We start from the raw sequence: 22593 nt of genomic DNA, 5'->3' as shown, positions 1-22593 counted from the left end.
TACTGTCAAGATCAAATCAGCTCTCATTTATAAAAGTGCTTTGTATATTGCAAATTACTATACAATTTTTTTTTTTTTGTCTTTTTGCCATTTCTTGGGCCGCTCCCACAGCATATGGAGGTTCCCAGGCTAGGGGTCAAATCGGAACTGTAGCCACCAGCCTACACCAGAGCCACAGCAACGCAGGATCTGAGCCGCATCTGCAACCTACACCACAGCTCACGGCAATGCCGGATCCTTAACCCACTGAGCCAGGGCAGGGCTCGAACCCGCAACCTCATGGTTCCCAGTCAGATTCGTGAACCACTGTGCCACGACGGGAACTCCAACAAATGTTAAATGTGATGGCTATAGCCTAGGATGAAATTGCTTTCCGCAACACACAAGCTTTCTCCATCCCTCAGTATGACTGTCAGGAATGGTCTTATTTGTATGATTTCAGAATTTCCCATACCCTGGGCCAGCAGGAAATGTTGATGAGAACTTGGAAAACAACTGCTGGATCACTGGATTGACATGAAGTCTGTCCTTTCAATGGGTCTTATTTTCTGCTCTATGGGCAGTGATCCCCCTCCAATATTCACAACTCACACTTTTGTTCTCCCTTCATTCAGTTAAGCAGGTATTCCAGGACCAAATTCCCTAAGAGCTATAGATTCTGCATATCTATTTAGAATAAATCTCTACATATCTATTTAGAATAAGTCTACATATATATATATATTTTTTGTCTTTTGAGGACCACAACCACAGCATATGGAGGTTCCTGGGCTAGGGGTCAAATTGGAGCTTTAGCCGCTGGCCTACTTCACAGCCACAGCAACCCCAGATCTGAGCCGCATCTGTGACCTACATCACAGCTCACGGCAATGCTGGATCCTTAACCCACTGAGCAAGGCCAGGGATCGAACCTGAAACCTCATGGTTCCTAGTTGGATTCATTTCTGCTGCGCCACGATGGGAACTCCTACAAATCTATTTAGAATAAGGCTCTGCATATTTAGAGTAAGTTTACTTGGGCCTAGAACATCTGGACCCCACATAAATACTGAGAGAGAGAAAGTGTGTGTGTGTGTATGTGTAGGGGGATGAACTTGAAAATGCTATAGGAATAAATAATGGAAGAGCAAGAGATTATAGTGAGATAACGCTAAACCAATAGGAGAGGGAAACAGGAAAGGTGAATAAGAAAATAAAAGTTGCTCTCTGGTAGAGATGTAAAGATCAAAAATCTATCTAGAGCAGTTCCCATCATGGCTCAGTGGTAACGATACTGACTAGTAACCATGATTACAAGGTTCAATCCCTGGCCTTGCTCAGTAGGTTAGGGAACCAATGTTGCCACAAGCTGTGTCTTAGGTTGCAGATGTGGCTTGGATCTGGTGTTGCTGTGATATAGGCCGGCAGCTGTAGCTCCTATTTGACCCCTAGCCTGGGAACATCCATATGCCACTGGTCTTGCCCTAAAAAGACAAACAAACAAACAAACAAACAAAAAACTATGTAGATAAGCAGTGACAATGAGGGAATGAAACACGACTTAAAACTCAAGAGGAGGATTGTAGTCTGTTCAAGGAGCAAAAGGAGTGGGCGAAATGAAACTGACAGCAGTAATGGCCTGAAGCTAACCAGAACATGAGCTGGGACTTGAATCGACTCAACCCAGCCAAAACCCAGATTGGGACTTGAACCCACAGTTTTAAATTAGAATCACTTACCCTGTGTCTGGAGTCACTGAGGTTCAGGTTCTTCACGTCTCCGTGCAGAAGGAATTCAGGGAGAGACAAAGTAATAGGCAAGAAATAGATTTATTAAGATAGGACGCTTGTGAGAGAAGCAAGTGGGCAGGCGTGGAAGCTCTGCCCCCAGGATCCGGTGGGCTACAGTTTTATCATCCAAGGGGAGTGGGGGTCAGAAAAGACTACCTCTTCCTTTCTGGGAGTAGTAGCTCCTCCTTGGTATCAGGTGAGGTGTGTATTCAAATTAGCAGAAGACCATCCTCAAACTCCTGCCCTTGGTCTGAAGCTGAATGCAGGCCTCATCCCATCCCCCACCTAACAAAATGAGGCATTTCTCACACCTCCATTTATCAAGCAAGCCTTCCTGTGCTGATGGCTTCCTTGAGCAGTCATTAACTTACAGTGATCAGGAGTTCCTGATGTGGGGCAGCGGAAACGAATCCGACTAGGAACCATGAGGTTGCGGGTTTGATCCCTGGCCTCATTCAGTGAGTTAAAGATCTGGCGTTGCCATGAGCTGTGGTGTAGGCCGCAGATGTGGCTCAGATCCTGCTTTTCTGTGGCTGTGGGGTAGGCCAGCAGCTGTATACCACAGACTGGGAACCTCCACATGCCACAGATGCAGCCCTGAAAAGCAAAACAAACAAACCCCAAAACCCAAATAACTTACAGTGATCTTCCAATGTCCCCTTATCTATGGTCCTTTATTGGAACTTCTAAAACTACCTGTGCCTACTCCATCCCTATCAGAAAGACAGACTTTTAGAATCTATAGGTTTCATGTTCTGTTAGGAGAGGCAGGATCTTGGTGAGACTATATGAAATCTTGAAAAAACTTGCAGATAGCTTAAGGTCAGTTGGCATGATCACAAGTTAGCCTCAATCTGTGATTTCCTTGTGCGTGTGGATGCATGATATCTAGCTCTGATTAGAAATAGTAATTAGAAGATGACCTCCTTCTGTTATAAGAGATTACTTGCTCCTGTGTGTGGAGCCCCAAGGACTGGCTGCACAATGTTTTGCTGTTCAGGTAATGGCTTCGACTGTCTTTTTTTTTTTTTTTTTTTTTCGTCTTTTTGTCTTTTCAGGGCCACACCTGCGGCATATGGAGGTTCCCACGCTAGGGGTCTAATTGGACCTGTAGCCGCTGACCTACACCACAGTCACAGCAACGCCAGATCCTTAACCCGCTGAGCGAGGGCAGGGATCAAACCCGCAATTTCATGGTTCCTAGTCAGATTTGTTTCTGCTGTGCCATGATGGGATCTCCTGGCTTTGACTGTCTAAACTCAAGTCAGCTGTAGTGCAGACATGGCTGACCTTCCCCAGCTTTTACACAGTGTGCTTAGAAAAACTGGGCTTCTCTTCCAGGAAAGGAGTAGATGTTGATATTCAGCACTCCTCTCAGGACTGGCCACAAAGAATGAAGACGCAGGTCAAACTAATCCATCAGTCCTTCTGAACTGACCTTCCCTGGAGGTCTCCCAACTGCCCAGTTTAGTTCTCCTTCCTCCTTCCTCACTATAAGGAATGTCTTCCCTCCATATCCACCAGGAGGAGGCAGAGAGCACGCCCGCCTCTGTGGAGCTGGCGGCCCTGCTTTGCAGGGGATCCTAAGACTCCTCCCACCTCCTTCCCCCATCGGCATAAGCGGAGGTTAGCGAGCATCAAGTCTGTTTCCCAGAGCGGGGAGAAGGATAATGAGGGAAGGCAGACAGCATATCCAAATGCACTTCCAAAACGAAAATGATTTCTGTGACACATGGTGCTACTGAGGGAGAGGTGATGACAGCCTCCTCCCATTTCAGGAACAGTTCCCAGAGTTGTCTGTAGGCGGATTCACATGACACATTCTTAAGCCCGGTTCCATTCTGTGTTGTGTTTGCTCCTTGTTCACATCTTAGGAACAATGGATCTCTACATCTTTCTGAGTCTGACTCTCAATTGGTTGTCTAGCAGTATATCCAGGCTGCTTCACTTGCCACGCATGTGTGCCAGTATTTATCCTTTTCGAGTCATGAAAGCTCAGCAATCCAGCTTTACCGGTGTATGTGAGCTAGAATACTGAATTGTGTGAATGTTGCTACCTCAAGAGAATTGTAATTAGGAAGTTGGGTGTTCCTCACAATATTTTGAGGTGAAAATATACTAATGCATATTGCTGGAGGAAGTAATACCACTGATGCAGATTTGCCTGATAACTATTCTAAATCCAATTTGCCTTTTTGTGAGATAAAATTTGGGCCGTGGCATTTTTTGATTGATGTGTCTATATGAGGAGGTTTTCGGCTTTTTAGTACTGCTGCTTTTCTGTTCTCACTCTGCTAAGAATCTTTGCCAACATTACCACTGACATTTGAGGAAGAGAATAGAGACAGTTTGGCTTCTTGTAAATTCTTCTGTTCCCTTGGTGATGTAAATAATTATGGAAGCATATAAAAAGTTTTTAGCAAATTCGAATCTGCTTTTGGAAAAGCAGGTTTGTTACCTGTGGTAAGGGCTACAGAAACAACCTCAGCAAGAAATTCTCTGTTTCTCTTGAACTCACTGTAAGTTAGAAAATCTTCCTTGGAATGTAGGGCCTACTGAGATGCCCATTCCACACCGATATAAAACATATGTTTTATAGGGTTCAGTAAAGTTACCCAGGTGTGTGGTCAGTCAGAATAAATCTCTGCCATCTTCAGCTTTACTAGGAGAATCCTGCCCATTGGGCAGACCCAGAGCTGAGGAACTTGAAAGGAGGGGCTGAACCGCCTAAAACTGAGTGATTCTTAATTGTGGAATCCTCCATCTGAGAGTTTTTTACGTGGGGGAAGAGGGCACTTCTCCCCTGGAAGAGGTCTCACTTGAATTGCACCCTCAGTACCATACATTTCACTTTGACTAGTCTAAACGTTCTTAATGTTCTTCAAGTTCCCCATCCCCCTATCTCTTCTCCTTCCTTCCTCACCACTTCCTCTTTCAGTCTTGGCAAATCCCCTCCCTCCCTTCCTACCTCACAGGTAGAGATAAGAGCTCTGTTGTTCATTACCTGTGGGACTCAGTGAAGTTATTTCACTTCTCAGCGACTCTGTTTCCTTCATTGTTAAAATGGGGATAACCACAGCACCTACCTTATGAGGTGGTTGTGAGGATGGAATGAGTTAATTTATGAGTCGTTTAGGCCAGTACTATAGCAAATGCCTACTAAATATTAGCTCTTAATATTACTGAGAACATGGAGGCCAATGACATGAAATCCATTACCCAAACTCCTCTCCACCTAAAAAAAAAACTCTGTCATTATCCCTCCCCCACCTCAGAGTAAGAGACTTGTCTTATTTTTTAAGTCCGTGTTCACCACCTCTGTCTTGATGCCATCCTCTCTTATCTCAAGGGAACTTTTTGAATGTATTTTCTTCCTCACAGTTTAAATTGATTCCTTTTTCTTATCCTCGAACACACTCAGGTCTCTCCTATTTTGAAAAAGGCCTCCCTCCATATGACCCCCATCTCTTTAAGCTACTGTCCCGTTTTCTTCCTCTTTTCACTGCCAAATACTGTGTGCCTCCATGTCTATGACTCACTCTCTCATTATTCCTCTGCCATCTGGCTCCTTCCCCCAACCCCCACTCTCACATGGCTGTGTCTGTGGTCATCCATCTCCAAATTCAAAAGACTTCTCTATTTTTTTTTTTTTTTTTTTTAGGGCTGCACATGCAGCATGTGGAAGCTCCCAGGCTAGGGGTCAAATAGCAGCTACAGCTGCTGGCCTACACCACAGCTCATGGCAACCCCAGATCCTTAACCCTCTGAGCAAGGCCAGGGATCAAACCCGCATCCTCATGGATCCTAGTTGGATTCGTTACCACTAAGCCACAACAGGAATTCCTCAAAGGACTTTTCTTGATTTCTGTCCTCTTTAGCCTCTTTGCCATGGTCAATCATCTGCTCTGAGGCATCTCCTCTCTTGGCCTATAGGTGCAAGTCTGTCGTGCTGCCTCTCCCTCCCTGTGGCCTCTCTGCCTTTACGGGTTTCATTTCTTTTCCTCTACTCCTTGGTTGCGGGCATAGAGGGACGTTCACTGTGCAACTTCTTGATCTATCTCTGTCCTCTTACTCTTCCGTCTCCTTTGGGTCTTGTGTTTTACAATTCTTTCTCTAAGTGTGGCTCCTGCATTGTTCTTTGTACTCACCTCTCCAACGTCACTCCTGAGGCATCACACTTGCTCTCATTCTGTGTTTTGGCCACGCTGACCTTATTTTAGTTTCTTGATGGTGCTATGGCCTGTCTGACTTTTTTTTTTTTCCTTCAGTCTTTTCTAGTGCCGCTTCTAGCGGCATATGGAGGTTCCCAGGCTAGGGGTCCAATCGGAGCTACAGCTGCCAGCCTATGCCAGAGTCACAGCAAAGCGAGATCCGAGCCTCGTCTTCAACCTACACCACAGCTCACAGCAACGCCGGATCCCTTAACCCACTGAGCAAGGCCAGGGATTGAACTGCAACCTCATGGTTCCTAGTCGGATTCATTAACCACTGAGCCACAACGGGAACTCCTTTTAATCTTCATCTTAAAAAATTTTTATTTTACTGAAGTATAGTTGATATACAATGTTGTGTTAACTTCTGCTGTACAGCTAAGTGATTCAGTTATAGGTAGATACATGTATACTCTTTTTCATATTCTTTTCCACTATGGTTTATCACAGGATACCTAATATACTTCCCTGTGCTATACAGTAGGAGCCTGTTATTTATCCATTCTGTATATAATAGTTTGCATCTCCTAACCCCAACCTCCCAGTCCATCACTCCCCATGCCCCTTCGCCTTGACAACCACAATTCTGTTCTCTATGTCTGTGTTCTCTATGTCTTTTCATAGATAAGTTCATTTGTGTCATATTTTAATTAATTAATTGAAGTATTTACTTATTTTTGGCCACACTCATGCCATGTGGAAGTTCCTGGGCCAGGGACTGAATCTGACCCACAGCAGTAACCAGAACTGCAGCAGTGACAACATTGAATCCTTAACCTGTTAGGTCACCTGGGAACTCCCATTTGTGTCATGTATTAGATTCCACATATGTGGTATTATATGGTATTTTTCTTTCTCTTTCTGACCGTCTTCACTTTGTATAATAATCTCTAAGTCCATCCATGTTGCTACAAAGGGCGCTATTTCATTCTTTCTATGGTTGGGGAGTATTCCACTGCATATATGCACCACATCTTCTTTATCCATTCATCTGTCCGTGGACATTTAGGTTGTTTTCATGTCCTGGCTATTGTGAATAATGTGGTGATGAACATAGGGGTGCATGTATCTTTTCAAATTATAGTTTTGTCTCAATATCTGCCCAGGAGTGGCTGGATCATATAGCAGCTCTGTTCTAGGTTTTGGGTTTTTTGGGCTGTGTCCAGGGCATGTAGATATTCCTGGGCCAGGGATCAAACCCACACCATAGCAGTGAAAATGCTGGATCCTTAATCCACTGAGCCATCAGGGAACTATTGTTTTTAGTCTTTTTGAGGGCTCTCCATACTGTTTTTTGTTGTTTGAGGGCCCACCTTAGTGGCTACACTAATTTATATTTCCACCAACGATGTGGGAGGGTTCTCTTTTCTCCACACCCTCTCCAGCATTTTTTTTTTCTCTTTTTCTTTTTTAGGGCTGCACCTGCGGCATATGGAGGTTCCCAGGATAGGGGTTGAATGGGAGCTGTAGCTGCTGGCCTACAACACAGCCACAGCAATGCGGGATCTGAGCTGTGTCTCCAATCTACACCACAGCTCATGGCAACGCTAGATCCTTAACCCACTGAATGAGGCCAGGGATCGAATCCTTGTCCTCAGGGATACTAGTCGGCTTTGTTAACCGCTAAGCCACAATGGGAACTCCAGATCTCATTATAGTTTTGATGTGCATTTCCCTAATAATTGTTGATGTTGAGCAGTTTAATCTTCATCTATTTTGTAAATTTTTTCTGTTTAAAAAATTGAGAGGGGTTCCCCTCATGGCTTGGTGGTAACGAATCTGATTAGGATACATGAGGATGCGTGTTTGATCCCTGGCCTTGCTCAGTGGATTAAGGATCCCTTCTTGCCATGAGTTGTGGTGTAGGTTGAAGACATGGCTCAGATCTGGCGTTGCTATGACTGTGGTGTAGGCCAGCAGCTGCAGCTCCAGTTCAACCCCTATCCTGGGAACTTCCATATGTTGTCGGTACGGCCCTAAAAAGACAAAAAAAAAAAAAAGAGAGAGATAGAATTCACATACCACAAGATTCATCCTTTTAAAGTATCCAATTCAGTGGGCTTTAGTATATTCACAAAGGTGTGCAAGATTACCACTATCTCATTCCAGAACACTTTCATCACCTTAAAAAAAATTTTAGGAGTTCCCATTGTGGCTCAGTGGTAACAAACCCGACTAGTATCCATGATCCTCAGTCAGTGGGTTAAAGATCCAGTGTTGCCATTGGTGTGAGTTGGGGTGTATGTTGCAGGTATGGCTTAGATCTGGTGTTTCTGTGGCTGTGATATAGGTGGGCAGCTGCACCTCTGATTTAACCCCTAGCCTGGGAACTTCCATAAAGACAGAAAGAGGAGTTCCGGTCATGGTGCAGTGGGAACAAATCCGACTAGGAACCATGAGGTTGTGGGTTTGATCCCTGGCCTCGCTCAGTGGGTTAAGGATCTGGCATTGCCGTGAGCTGTGGTGTAGGTCACAGACATGGCTTGGATCCCATGTTGCTGTGGCTGTGGTGTAGGTGGGCAGCTGTAGCTCCAGTTCGACCCCTAGTCTGGGAACCCCCACATGCCACGGGTTCAGCCTTAAAAAGCAAAAAAAAAGGTAGAAAGAAAGAAAATCTATACCCATAAGCAGGCACTCTTTTCCCCCCAATCCTCCATCAGCCCCTGGCAACAACTAATCCACTTTCTGTGTCTATGTTGTAGACCTTTGCACATGCTGGTCCTTTTGCCTAGAATTTTTTGCCTTACCTCATCCCCTGGTTGGCTTCTATGCTTCCTCAGGGATCAGTGCCAATTTCTTTGAGCCGTTTAATTTTTCCTACTATATGCTTTCATAGGAACATGTACCTCTTTTGCAGCATTTATTATAAATTGCGATTTTATTTTTATTTGTGGAATTCTTTAGATCACTCGGCCATTCTGACTTCTTTGTTTATGGAATTCTTTTATTTATGCTGTCACCTTAATAAGCTTCATGAGGGCAAAACTTGTGTGTGCATATATATATATATATAATTATATGTAAACTATGTTTTTGCAGGGAAACATTTATAAACGCACAAAATTCTACATCTTCATTTATAGCAGTTTCACTTGAATATAATAGTATGACTAAGGCGAAATGCATATTTTCTCCCCAAACCAACTCCTCCTTCATATTTCCCCATTTGATGATGCTTCCTCATTCTCTAGGGCACACAGGCTCACTTTCTTGAAGGTATTTGATTCCTTTCTCTCTCTTGTCTTCAACATTCAATACTTTTCAAATCCTCAAGTTCAGTGGATTCTTTTGTATGTCCTTGTATTCCAGCCTTTAGTACAGTGTCCTTAATGCTCAGTAAACATTTGCTGATAATGAGTAACTTTTGGAGACATCTGTAGTGAAGGAAATCATTGCAGCCATAATGTTAGGTGAGCATTTAGAGGCTGCCAGATGGGTGGGGGTGGGGGAGATGAAAGTGGATAGTGGAGGATGGCAGTGGATGGAGACTCTCCTGAACCACACAGGGCTGGAGAAAAAGCAGTAATAAGAGAAGCAAAAGGAGACCCTGGCTGGAGTTAGCAGGTTAAAGATCTAGCGTTGTCACTGCAATGGTTTGGGTCTCTGCAATGGAGTAGGTCCGATCCCTGGCCTGGGAAATTCCACATGCTGTGGACACAGCCATTAAGAAAAAAAAGAGAGAGCGATAGGGAGGGATCCTGGCTAATGTACCACAATCCACTCACCATTTCTGAGTGTTTATTACCTGCCTGGTACTTAGATTTTGGTGATACAAAGATGAATCAGGAAGAGTTGCTTTCCTGAAGGAAGTCAGGGCCTAGTGAAGGAGAGACACATTTATGTAAACAGAAATTTACAATAGAATGTGATAAGTTTTATAATAAGAGTATTCACAAAGTGTTCTGTGAGCAAGAGGAGGTGGTGACTAAGCCTGTCTCAGCGCAGGGGTGGGTAAAGGCGGGTGGGCGTCACAGGATGACTGAGACTTCAGCAGCCTGAAATCAGAAGGAGTGACATGCCAGGAAGATAGAACAATCTCAAGAGGTCTGAGCCTGTGTGGAACTGCCAATCATTTTGTTTAGTTTTAGTGTAGAGAGGAAGAAAACATACAGGGAATTCAGCCTGGGGTCACTTTGTGAGGAATCTCCCAGCAAGACAAGAATTTAGTTTTTATTTTCCAGTGCACAGAGAGCCCTCAATGTTTGTTTTGTTTTGTTTTGCTTTTTAGGGCCACACCCGTGGCATATGGAGGTTCCCAGGCTAGGAGTCAAATCGGAGCTACAGCTGCTGGCCTACACCATAGCCAGAGAAACACAGCAATGCAGGATCCGAGCTGCATCTGCGACCTACACCACAGCTCATGGCAACGCTGGATCCTTAACCCACTGAGCAAGGCCAGGGATGGACCCCACAACCTTGTGGTTCCTAGTCGGATTTCGTTAACCACTGAGCCACGATGGGAACTCCCAAGCTTTTTAAAATTTAAAAATTTTAAATTTTAATTTCTTTTTAAAATATTTATTTCTTTTTAATTTTAATTTCTTAAAAATTTTGTTGTAGTTTATCTACAATGTTGTGTTAATTTCTGCTGTACAGCAAAGTGATTCAGTTATACATATACACATATCCGTTCCCATGTAGATTATCATAGAACATTGAGTAAACTTTTTTTTTGTCTTTTGTCTTTTTTGTTGTTGTTGTTGTTGCTATTTCTTGGGCCGCTCCCGCGGCATATGGAGGTTCCCAGGCTAGGGGTTGAATCGGAGCTGTAGCCACCGGCTACGCCAGAGCCACAGCAACGCGGGATCCGAGCCGCGTCCGCAACCTACACCACAGCTCATGGCAACGCCGGATCGTTAACCCACTGAGCAAGGGCAGGGACCGAACCTGCAACCTCATGGTTCCTAGTCGGATTCGTTAACCACTGCGCCACGACGGGAACTCCATTTACTTATTTCAAATAAGTAAATGAATAGTGTTATTCATTTACTTATTTATTTATTTTAGTATAGTGGATTCACACTATTATTTTAGTTTCAGATATACTCAGTATATAGTGACTCAGTATTTTCACAGATTACACTCCATTAAAAATTATTACAAATAATGGCTATAATTCCCTAGCCATTGTGGCTAGGGAATTATATACTCAGTATATAGTGACTCAGTATTTTCACAGATTACACTCCATTAAAAATTATTACAAATAATGGCTATAATTCCCTGTGCTATACAGTAGATTCTTGTTGCTTATCTATTTTATACACAGTACTTTATATCTCTTAATACCATACCCCTTAAACCCATTATTGGAGTTCCCGTTGTGGCGCAGTGGTTAGCAAATTCGACTAGGAACCACGAGGTTGCGGGTTCGATCCCTGCCCTTGCTCAGTGGGTTAACGATCCGGTGTTGCCATAAGCTGTGGTGTAGGTTGCGGACGCGGCTCGGATCCCACGTTGCTGTGGCTCTGGCGTAGGCCAGTGGCTACAGCTCCGATTCAACCCCTAGCCTGGGAACCTCCATATGCCTCGGGAGCGGCCCAAGAAATAGCAAAAAGACAAAAAGAAAACCAAACAAACCCATTATCTTGTCCCTCTCCACTTCTGTCTCCCCACTGGTAACCACTAGTTTGTTTTCTATATCTGTGAGTTTGTTTCACTTTTGCTATATATGTTTGTTTTTTTTGTTTTGTTTTTATTTTTGGCCATTCCTGTGGCATGTGGAAGTTCCCAGGCCAGGTAGAGAAAGTACACCACAGCAGCTGCAGTGACAACGCTGTATCCTTAACCTGCTGCACCACCAGGGAACTCCTTATTTGTAGACATTTTGATGATAGCAATTTTGACCAGTGTGAGGTGATATCTCATTGTGGTTTTGACTTGCATTTCTCTAATAATTAGCCATGTTGAGCATCTTTTCACGTGCTGGTTAACCATCTGTACGTCTTCTTTGGAAAACTCTCTCTTCAGGTCTTCTGCTTTTTTTTTTTTTTGTCTTTTGTTCTTTTATTTTTAGAGCCTCACCCCAGCATATGGAGGTTCCCAGGCCAGGGGTCCAATCGGAGCTGTTGCTGCCGGCCACAGCCACAGCCACAGCAGTGCCAGATCCGAGCCGAGTCTTCGACCTACACCACAGCTCAAGGCAACGCCGGATCCTTAACCCACTGGGTGGGGCCAGGGATCGAACCTGCAACCTCATTGTTGCTAGTCGGATTTCTTTCTGCTGTGCCATGGCAGGAATTCCTCTTCTGCTCATTTTTGATTGTGTTGTTTGGTTTTTTGATACTGAGTAGTATGAGCTGTTTATAAATTTTGTGTATTGCCACTTGATTATATCATTTGCAAATATTTTTTCTCATTCTGCAGGTTGTCTTTTCCTTTTGTTGATGGTTTCCTTTGCTGCGCAAAAGATTTGAAGCTGATTAAGTCCCATTTGTTAAAGTACAGAACATTTCCATCACCCCTGAAATTCTTCTTGTGCCCCTTGCAACTGAACCCTCCTCTTCCGCAAGGCAACTATTGATATGATTTTTATTATGATGTGTTTTGGTTATTTGAATATGTAAAACTTCACCCCAACCAAGTGATTTGAAACAACAAAACAGCGAGTTCCTATTGTGGCTTAGTGGGTTAAGAACCTGACTAGTATCCATTAGAATGCAGGTTTGTTCCCTGGCCTCACTCAGTGGGTTAAGGATCTGGGGCTTTTTTTTTTTTTGTCTTTTGTCTTTTTTTTTGTCGTTGTTGTTGTTGTTGTTGCTATTTCTTGGGCCGCTCCCGCGGCATATGGAGGTTCCCAGGCTAGGGGTTGAATCGGAGCTGTAGCCACCGGCCTACGCCAGAGACACAGCAACGTGGGATCCAAGCCGCGTCTGCAACCTACACCACAGCTCACGGCAACGCTGGATCGTTAACCCACTGAGCAAGGGCAGGGACCGAACCCGCAACCTCACGGTTCCTAGTCGGATTCGTTAACCACTGCGCCACGACGGGAACTCCAGGATCTGGGGTTTTTGCTGTGACTGTGGCTGGCAGCTGTAGCTCTGATTCAAGGCCTATGCCATATATCAAGGGTGTGGCCCTGAAAAACAAAACAAAACAAAAAAAACCCAGAACATTTATTTGCTGTTGATATTGCAACTTGGTCAAGGTTTAGTGAAATTATTTTGTCTCTGTTCTCTGTGGCATCAGCTGAGATCACTTGACAGAAACTGGAGAATCTGCTTCCAAGATAACATTCACATGGCTGGCAAGTTGGGATTGGCTCTTGGCTGGTATCTCAGCTAGGACTGCCAGTTATGGATCTTGGTTTTTTTTCCACATGCTGTTTGGGCTTCCTCACTGCATGGGTTCCAAGGAAGAAGTGGAAGATCCCGGTCCTTTTAAACACCAGACTCTAGGAATTCTCCTGTGGTACACCGGGTTAAGGATCCAGCATTGTCACTGCAGTGGCTGTGGTCGCTTCTGTGGCATAGTTTCCATCCCTGGTCCAGGACCTTCTGCATGCTATACAGGTGGCAAAAGAAGACGACTAGGCTCCAAATTGGTACTGCATCACTTCTGCTGGTCAAAGTAGACATAAAGCTAGCCCAAACTCAAAGGGGTGGAGAAATAGAGCCCACGTTTCAGTGCAGATAGTGACAAGGAATTTGGGCTATCTTTATTTCACCACATTATCCTTTAGTTTATTTCAGTTCCAGAATGTCATAAAAGGGGACTTGTATAGTGTATACTATTACATGTCTGACTTCTTTTGCTCAGTGTGTGTTTTGAGATTCATCTATGTTTTTACATGTATCAGTGGTTCATTCCTTTTTATTTGTTTATTTATTTTTTGGCCACACCGCTGGCATATGGAAGTTCCCAGGCCAGGGGATGAATCTGAGCTGCAGTTGTGACCTATGCCACAGCTGTGGCAACACTGGGATCCTTAACCCACTGCACCACAGTGGGAACTCCCTTTTTTTCTTTTGTTTTTTTTTTGGCTGTGTCAGCAGCGTGTGGAAGTTCCTGGGCCAGGGACTGATCTTATGCCACAGCATCTACCCAATCCACTGTAGTAACAATGTCAGATCCTTAACCTACTGTCCCACAAAAGAACTCTGGGAACTCCCCTTTTATTGTTAAGTAATAGTCCAATGATAATAAATTTGTTTATTCATTTATCAATTGTTTCTAGGTTTTTTTTTTTTTGTTTGTTTGTTTGTTTTGTCTTTTTGTCTTTTCAGGGCGGCACCTATAGCATATGGAGGTTCCCAGGCTAGGAGTTTAATCGGAGCTGTAGTCGCTGGCCCATGCCAGAGCCACAGTAACGCCAGATCCTTAACCCACTGAGTGAGGGCAGGGATCAAACCCGCAACCTCATGGTTCCTCATCGCATTCATTTCCACCATGCCACACCGGGAACTCTGGTTCTTTATTCTTTATATATTCTAGATATTTGTCCTTGGTCAGATACCCATGTTATTACTATATATTAATAGGTTGGAAGACAATATTATTAAGAAATTAATTATTCACAAATTAATCTGTAATTCCAACTAAAATACCAGCAAGTTTTTCAGAAACTGACAGGCTGACTGTAAAATTTATATGAAAATACAAAGGACTGGAGTTCCCATCGTGGCGCAGAGGAATCGAATCCAACTAGGAACCATGAGGTTGCGGGTTTGATCCCTGGCCTCACTCAGTGGGGTTAAGGATCCGGCGTTGCTGTAAGCTGTGGTGTAGGTCACAGACTTGGCTCGGATCCCATGTTGCTGTGGCTGTGGCGTATGCTGGCGGCTACAGCTCCAATTGGACCCCTAGCCTGGGGACCTCCATATGCCACAGGAGCAGCCATAGAAAAGGCAGAAAAAAAAAAAAGAAAAAGAAAAGAAAAAGATAAAGCTGAAGGATTTATACTACCTGACCTCAAGACTTACTAAAGAGCTACAGAAATCAATGCAACATGGCATTAGCATATGGACAAAAAAATAGGTCAATGGAATAGAAGAGAGCCTAGAAATAGACCCAAACGTATGTATAGCACATTGATTTTTGAAAAAGGATGTTGTGGTAGGCAGCCTCTAAGATGGCCCACAACGATTAGCAATCGTTGGTATTCATTCCCTATGTACTCTCTCCTCCTCTTGAGTGTGGACTGACAGAAGTGATAGAGTGTTACTTCTGGGGTTAGATTTAGAAAAGACTTACATCTTGAAGTCACTCTCTTTCTTGGATGGCTTGCTGTTGGTAAAGAGCTGCCATGCTGTAAGGCAGCCCTGTGGAGAGGCCCGTGTGTCAAGAGACCATGGTCTGCCAAGAACCACATGACTAAGCTTGGGAGCTCACTCCCCTCTCTCCCCTCAACTCAAGCCTTTGGATGAGACTGCAGCCCTTGCCACCAATTTGACTGCAACCTCCTTAGAAACTTTATTCCAAGGCACCCATATAAAATGCGCTCAGATTCCTTAACCACAGAAACTATGAGGTAATAAATATTGCTGTTTAAATCTGCTAAGTTTTGGGATAATTTGTTATACAATGATAGATAAACAACCTAGTGCCAAGGTAATTCAAAGGGGGGAAAATAGTCTTTAACAAATAGTATGGGATAAAGTTTATATCCTTAAGGGAAAAAAATGAAACAACTCCTATCTCTTACCATACACAGGTATTAATTTTAGGCAGATAGTAGACCAAAATGTAAAAGCTAAAGCTATAAAACTTCTTCAAGAAACACAAAAGACCAGAGTTCTCATTGTGGCTCAGTAGTAACAAACCTGACTAGTATACATGAGGACACAGGTTTGATCCCTGGCCCCGATAAGTGGTTTAAGGATCTGGTGTTGCCATGAACTGTGGTGTAGGTTGGAGACAGGGCTCAGATCTAGTGTTGCTGTGGCTATGGTATAGGCTGGTGGCTAAAGCTCCAATTTGACCCCCTATCCTGGGAACTTTCATATGTCATGTGTGCAGACCTTCAAAAAAAAAAAGACGCAAAAGATAGAGTTCCCTTGTGGCACAGCAGTTAAGGATCCAGTGTTGTCCCTGCAGTGGCTTGGGTCACTGCTGTGGCTCTGGTTTCAGTCCCTGGCCAGGGAACTTCCATATGCTGTGGGCATAGCCAAAAAAAAAAAAAAAAAAAAAACACAAAAAAATCATACAACAGGAGTTCCTGTTGTGGCTTAGTGGTAACTAGTCCTCATGCACTAGTATCCAGGTGGATGCAGGTTCAATCCCTGGCCTCAATCAGCGGGTTAAGTATCCAGCGTTGCTGTGAGCTGTGGTGTAGGTTGCAGATGAGGCTCAGATCCCGTTTCTGTGGTTGTGTTGCAGAAGGACAGCTGTAGCTCTGATTCGACCCTTTGCCTGGGAATCTCCATATGCCACAGGTGTGGCTTTAAAAAAAAAAATTACCATCTTAACAAATTTTTACTGGCCACATTTGTGGCATGCAGAATTTCCCAAGCCAGGGATCAAACCCACACCACAACAATGACAATGCCAGATCTGTAACTCACTAGACCACCAGGGAACTCCCATCTTAATTTTTTTTTTTGTCTTTTTGCCATTTCTTGGGCCGATCCCGCGGCATATGGAGGTTCCCAGGCTGGGGGTCGAATCGGAGCTGTAGCTGCCAGCCTACACCAGAGCCACAGCAACGCAGGATCCGAGCCGTGTCTGTGACCTACACCACAGCTCACAGCAACGCCGGATCGTTAACCCACTGAGCAAGGGCAGGGATCGAACCCACAACCTCATGGTTCCTAGTCGGATTCATTAACCACTGTGCCACGACGGGAACTCCCTAATTTTTTTTTTAATGGTTTCACTAACAGCATGTGGAGGTTCCAGGGTCAGGAACTGAATCCAAGCCAAAGCTGCAACCTATGTCACAGGTGCAGCGATAATGGATTCTTAACCCACTGAGCTGGGTTGGGGATCAAAGCAGCTACACCACAGAGCAAGCCAGATCATTAACCCACTGTGCTACAGTGGGAACTCCACTATAGCTTTTTTTTTTTTTTTTGTCTTTTTTGTCCTTTTAGGGCCGTACCCACGGCATATGGAAATTCCCAGGCTAGGGGTCTAATTGGAGCTGTTGCTGCCGGCCTACGCCACAGCCGCAGCAACGCCAGATCTGAGCCGCGTCTGCGGCCTACACCACAGCTCAGGGCAATGCCGAATCCTTAACCCACTGAGTGAGGCCAGGGATTGAACCCGCAACCTCATGGTTCCTAGTTGGATTCGTTTCCACTGAGCCACGATGGGAGCTCCTTTTTTTTTTTTTAAGGGCCACACTCACAGCATATGGAGGTTCCCAGGCTAAGGGTTGAATTGGAGCTACAGCTGCGGGAGCTATAGCTGCAGGCCAATGCCACAGTTACAGCAACTTGGGATCCAAGTGATATATGTGACCTACACCAGAGCTCAGGGCAACACCAGATCCTTAACCCACTGACGGAGACCAGGGATTGAACCTACAACCTCATGGTTCCTAGTCGGATTCATTTCCACTGTGCCATGATGGGAACTCCAAAAAAAAAAAAAAGGTTTCTCTTCTCCCTTTCCCTCCAACCCCTGGAAACTGCCATTCTCCTTTTGTCTCTATGAATTTGACTACTCTGGTCTGTCTTTTTTTATGTAGCATAATATCCTCAATGTTTATCCTTGTTGCAGCATATGTCAGATTTTCTACTTTTTAAAGGCTGAATACTATTTCATTGTATGTGTACTACCACATTTTGTTTATCCATTCATCTATCCCTGGGCACTTGTGTTATTTCTATCTCTTGACTATTCTAAATAGTGCTACTATGAACATGGGTGTACAAATATCTGTTTAAGATCCTATTTTCAATTCTTTTGAATTGCTGCTTATATGGTAATATATATTTAGTTTTTTGAGGAACTGCCATAATATTTTCTGTAATGGTTGCATCACTTAAGACTTCCCTCAACAGCACAGAATGGTTTCAGTTTTTCTACATCATTGCCAACACTTGTTATTTTCTTTCTCTCTCTTTCTTTCTTTTTTTTTTTTTTTGTCTTTTGTCTTTATAGGGCTGCATTTGCAGCATATGGAGGTTCCCAGGCTAGGGATCTAAGCTGAGCTGTTGCTGCTGGCCTACACCACAGCCACAGCAATGCCAGATCTGAGCTGAGTCTGTGACCTACACCCCAGCTCAGGGCAACGCTGGATCCTTAACCCACTGATCGAGGTCAGGGATTGAACCCACAACCTAATGGATATTATTGGATTCATTTCTGCTGTGCCACGACGGGAACTCCTCTTTTTCTTTCTTTCACAGTAACCATCTTAAGAGGTGTGAAGTGATATCTCATTTTGCTTTGTTTTTAAGTGAAATGTAGTTGATTTACAATGTTGTGTTAGGTTCAATTGTACAGCTAGATGATTCAGTTACATTTATGTGTGTGTGTGTGTATATATATGTATGTATATATTTTCAGATTCTTTTCCTTTATAGGTTATTACAAAATATTGAGCATAGTTCCCTGTGCCATACAGCAAGTCCTTGTTGGTTATTCTCATTGTGGTTTTAACTTGCATTTCCCTAAGGATTAGTGATGGTGAGCATCTTTTTATGTCCTTATTGGTCATTTGCATATCTTCTTTGGAAAAATATCTATTTAAGTCTTTTTCCATTTTTATTTTTTATTTAATTTTTATTTTATACTGGAGTATAGTTGATTTACAATGTTGTATTAGGTTCAGGTGTACAACAAAGTGATTCAGTTATACATATATCCATTCTTTCTCAGATTCTTTTCTTTTTTTTTTTTTTGCTTTTGAGGGCTGCACCTGTGGCATATGGAGGTTCCCAGGTTAGGGGTTGGATCAGAGCTGTAGCTGCCAGCCCATGCCACAGCCACAGCAATGCAGGATCCAAGCTGAATCTGTGGCCTACACCACAGCTCACAGCAATGCCGGATCCTTAACCCACTGAGTGAGGCCAGGGATCGAACCCGCAACCTCATGGTTCCTAGTCGGGTTTGTTTCCTCTGTGCCATGACAGGAACTCCCAGATTCTTTTCCCAAGAAAAGGCTATTTTAGAATATTGAGTAGAGTTCCCTGTCCTATGCAGTACGTCCTTGTTGATTATATATATTATATACAGCAGTGTGTATGTGTTAATCCTAGACTCTTAATTTATCCCTCCTCTCCTTTGCCCATTTTTCATTTTTATTTTATTTTTTGTCTGTGGCAGGTAGTGGCTTATTGTGGGATCTCAATTCCCAGACCAGGGATTAAACCTGGGCCATAGCGATGAAAGCACTGAGTCCTAATCACTTGACTACCAGGGAACTCCCTGCCCATTGTGTTTTCCTTTGTTATTGTTGAGGTGTAGGAGTTATATTCTGGACATTAAACCCTTATCAGATATATGGTTTGGAAATACTTTCTCATTGACTGTCTTTTATGTGCCCAATGCTGTTGCAAATGTTGATAGTACAGAGGTGGCCTCTAGTCTCATGAAGTTTACATTCTCTTGGGTAGAGGCAGGAGGGAAACAATAAAATAAATAAGGTATTTTGAGGAATTCCCTTGTGGTGCGGTGGAGATGAATCTGACTAGGAATCATGAGGTCGTGGGTTCAATCCCTGGTCTCTTTCAGTGGGTTACGGATCCAAGCGTTGCCGTGAGCTAAGGTGTAGGTCGAAGATAAGGCTCAGATCCTGAATTGCTGTGGCGTGGTGTAGGCTGGCAGATGTAGCTCCAATTCGACCCCTAGCCTGGGAACCTCCATATGCCGCCAGTGCAGCCCTAAAAAGCAAAAAAGAAAGATAATGCGAAGTGCCATAAAGATATTGAATCAGGTTGATAAAATCCAGATGACTGGTGGATTGAGGGAGTCTACTTTAGATATGGTAGTCAGTATTTTTAGGAGTTCTCTTTGTGGCTCAGCAGTAATGAAGCCAACTAGGATCCATGAGGATGCAGGTTCGATCCCTGGCCTTGCTCAGTGGTTTAAGGATCTGGCATTGCTGTGGCTGTGGTGTAAACCAGCAGCTGCAGCTCTAATTTGTCCAGTAGCATGGGAACTTCCATATGCCTCACCTGTGGCCCTAAAAAAGAAAAAAAAGAAAAAAAAAAGAAAAAGAGATCTTTCTTTTAGAAAGTGACTTTTGAGTTGATGAGAATCATTGAGAAGGAACCATCTACATAGATTTCATTCCAGGCTGAAACTGAAGTCACAATCAATTTGAAGGATATAAGGTGGGGATGCTGAAAGTGATCAGGGGTGCACAAACCACAAAATGATAAGTAGGCAAAGGCCAGATCACTTAGGGTTCATAGGCAAGGTAAAGAGCGTGCAATGTGAAACACTGTTAAGTTTCATGGAGAGGAGTCATAAGATCTCATTTTAATAGTTTTAGAAGATCACTTTGGCTGGTCTGTGAAGAATGGATTATATAGTGGGGGCAGATGAAGAGGAATGATCCAGTGCATGTTTTTTCTGTAGACTCTTCTTTTACACCACCCTCAGGCTGTTGTCTCTTCATACTGCTTGAGTCTTCTACTTTCTTATGTTTCTAAACTTGTACATTGGACTTGGACATTGGCAGTTGAGGTCTTCCTTAACAAAATAGATTTTGGTCACCTCTATCCATGTCTTCCATTTTTGTGCAATTCAGCTTGTGCTGTTTTGTGTGGTAATTGATAATTCCAAATTCCAGTGTCCTAAAACTACACAAGTTATTTCTTGCTCTTGCTATAAATTCAGTGCTAGTTGGTTGGGGTTATCTGCTCTGTGTTATCTATACCATGGCACCAAAGCCCTGCTACCATCAGTTGGAGCATTGCTAGTAGCTGTGGCATAAGGAAAGAGAAAATGGCTGCACTGCATGCTGGCATTTAAAGTGTCTCCCCGGAGGTCATGCATGTATGTCACTTCCACTCATATTTCATCGCCAAAGCAAGTCATGTAATCATTCCTAACTTTATAGGAGCAGAAAGAGTAATTATATCATGTTCCTGGAAGTTGGGAGAACCAGAAATATTTGAGAATAGCATAAATGTGAACAACTACTTCCAAGATCACTACTAATACTCTTCAGCACTCAGTAAATTATCTGTCCAGGAGTTCCTGTTGTGGCACAGCAGGTTAATGATCCAGCATTGTCTCTGTGGCCACACTGATTTGTTCCCCTTTGGCTCGGTGGGTTAAGGATCTGGCATTGCTGCAGCTGTGGTGTAGTTGCAGCTGTGGCTCAGATTTGATCCCTGGCTGGGAACTTCTATATGCCCCGGGAACTTACATATGCTCTGGAAGTGGCTGAAAAAGAAAAAACAAAAACAAAAACAAAAACCCTGTTCAAACTTCCAGTAATTAGATATATTAAAAAATTATTATTTTATTTTATTTTATTTTTGTTGTTGTTGCTATTTCTTGGGCCGCTCCTGTGGCATATGGAGGTTCCCAGGCTAGGGGTTGAATCGGCTGTAGCCACCGGCCTACGCCAGAGCCACAGCAACGCGGGATCCGAGCTGCGTCTGCAACCTACACCACAGCTCACGGCAACGCCAGATCGTTAACCCACTGAGCAAGGGCAGGGACCGAACCTGCAACCTCATGGTTCCTAGTCGGATTCGTTAACCACTGCGCCACGATGGGAACTCCTAAAAAATTATTGAACTCTTTCTTACTAAGAGCATTCTCTGTGTAGGGCATTAATAAACATTTTACTAGTCTATTGTAAAATGATAAATATTGTATTCTGAAATCAACACCTTATTATCACTATAATGAAATGTTCATATACTTGTATTTGTAAGGTCTGGTAGAGATAAGGGTTAAAAATGCAATGGTGGAAGAAATGGAAAAAAGGTGTTGGACTTAAAAAAAATGTTTAAGTGTTGGGGGCAACAGAACTTTGTGACCAACTGAAAGTGGAAAATAGATGGGATGGACCAATTAAGGGTAGTGGAGGTTTCTAGACTGGGAAACTTACCGGAATGTTGGTGTCATCACTCATTTAAGGCAATGTGTAGTGTAGCTGCTGTGTGGGGTGAAGAGACAAATAATTAGTTTGACTTTGGGAATATTAATTCCAGAAGTTGATGGGAAGTTCTCCCCTAGCTAAACCTCCTTTTGCTAGGAATGGATACAGGTAGGAGAGGAGAAAGAACTACTAGAAAAAGAGAGTCTAAAACACATATAAGTGAAGGGAAGAATGTGTTTTGAAGATGCCTTTATTCTGAGGCATTTAACTGTAAATAATTTTTTTTTTTTGGTCTTTTCAGGGCCACACCCATGGCATATGGAGATTCCCAGGCCAGGGGTCGAATTGGAGCTGCAGCTGCCAGCCTACACCACAGCCACAGCAACATAAGATCTGAGCCGCATCTGTGACCCACACCATAGCTCATGGCAATGCCGGACCCTTAACCCACTGAGCGAGTCCAGGGACTGAACTCTCATCCTCACAGATACTAGTCAAGTTCATTAACGTTGAACCACGACAGGAACTCCTGTGAACAATTTTTTAACTTCCTTGAAATGTAAGCACAGGTGCCCCTTTCACCCTCTAAATATCTCTGTATTATCATTATTTTACTAAAATAATATCTACAGTTAAGCATTTTACTTTGACATGTTAAGAG

Source organism: Phacochoerus africanus, chromosome 2 (genome assembly GCF_016906955.1).
Source record: "Phacochoerus africanus isolate WHEZ1 chromosome 2, ROS_Pafr_v1, whole genome shotgun sequence".
Taxonomy (NCBI): Eukaryota; Metazoa; Chordata; class Mammalia; order Artiodactyla; family Suidae; genus Phacochoerus; species Phacochoerus africanus.
The sequence above is the reverse complement of the archived record's forward strand: the minus strand, read 5'-3'. Positions refer to the sequence as shown.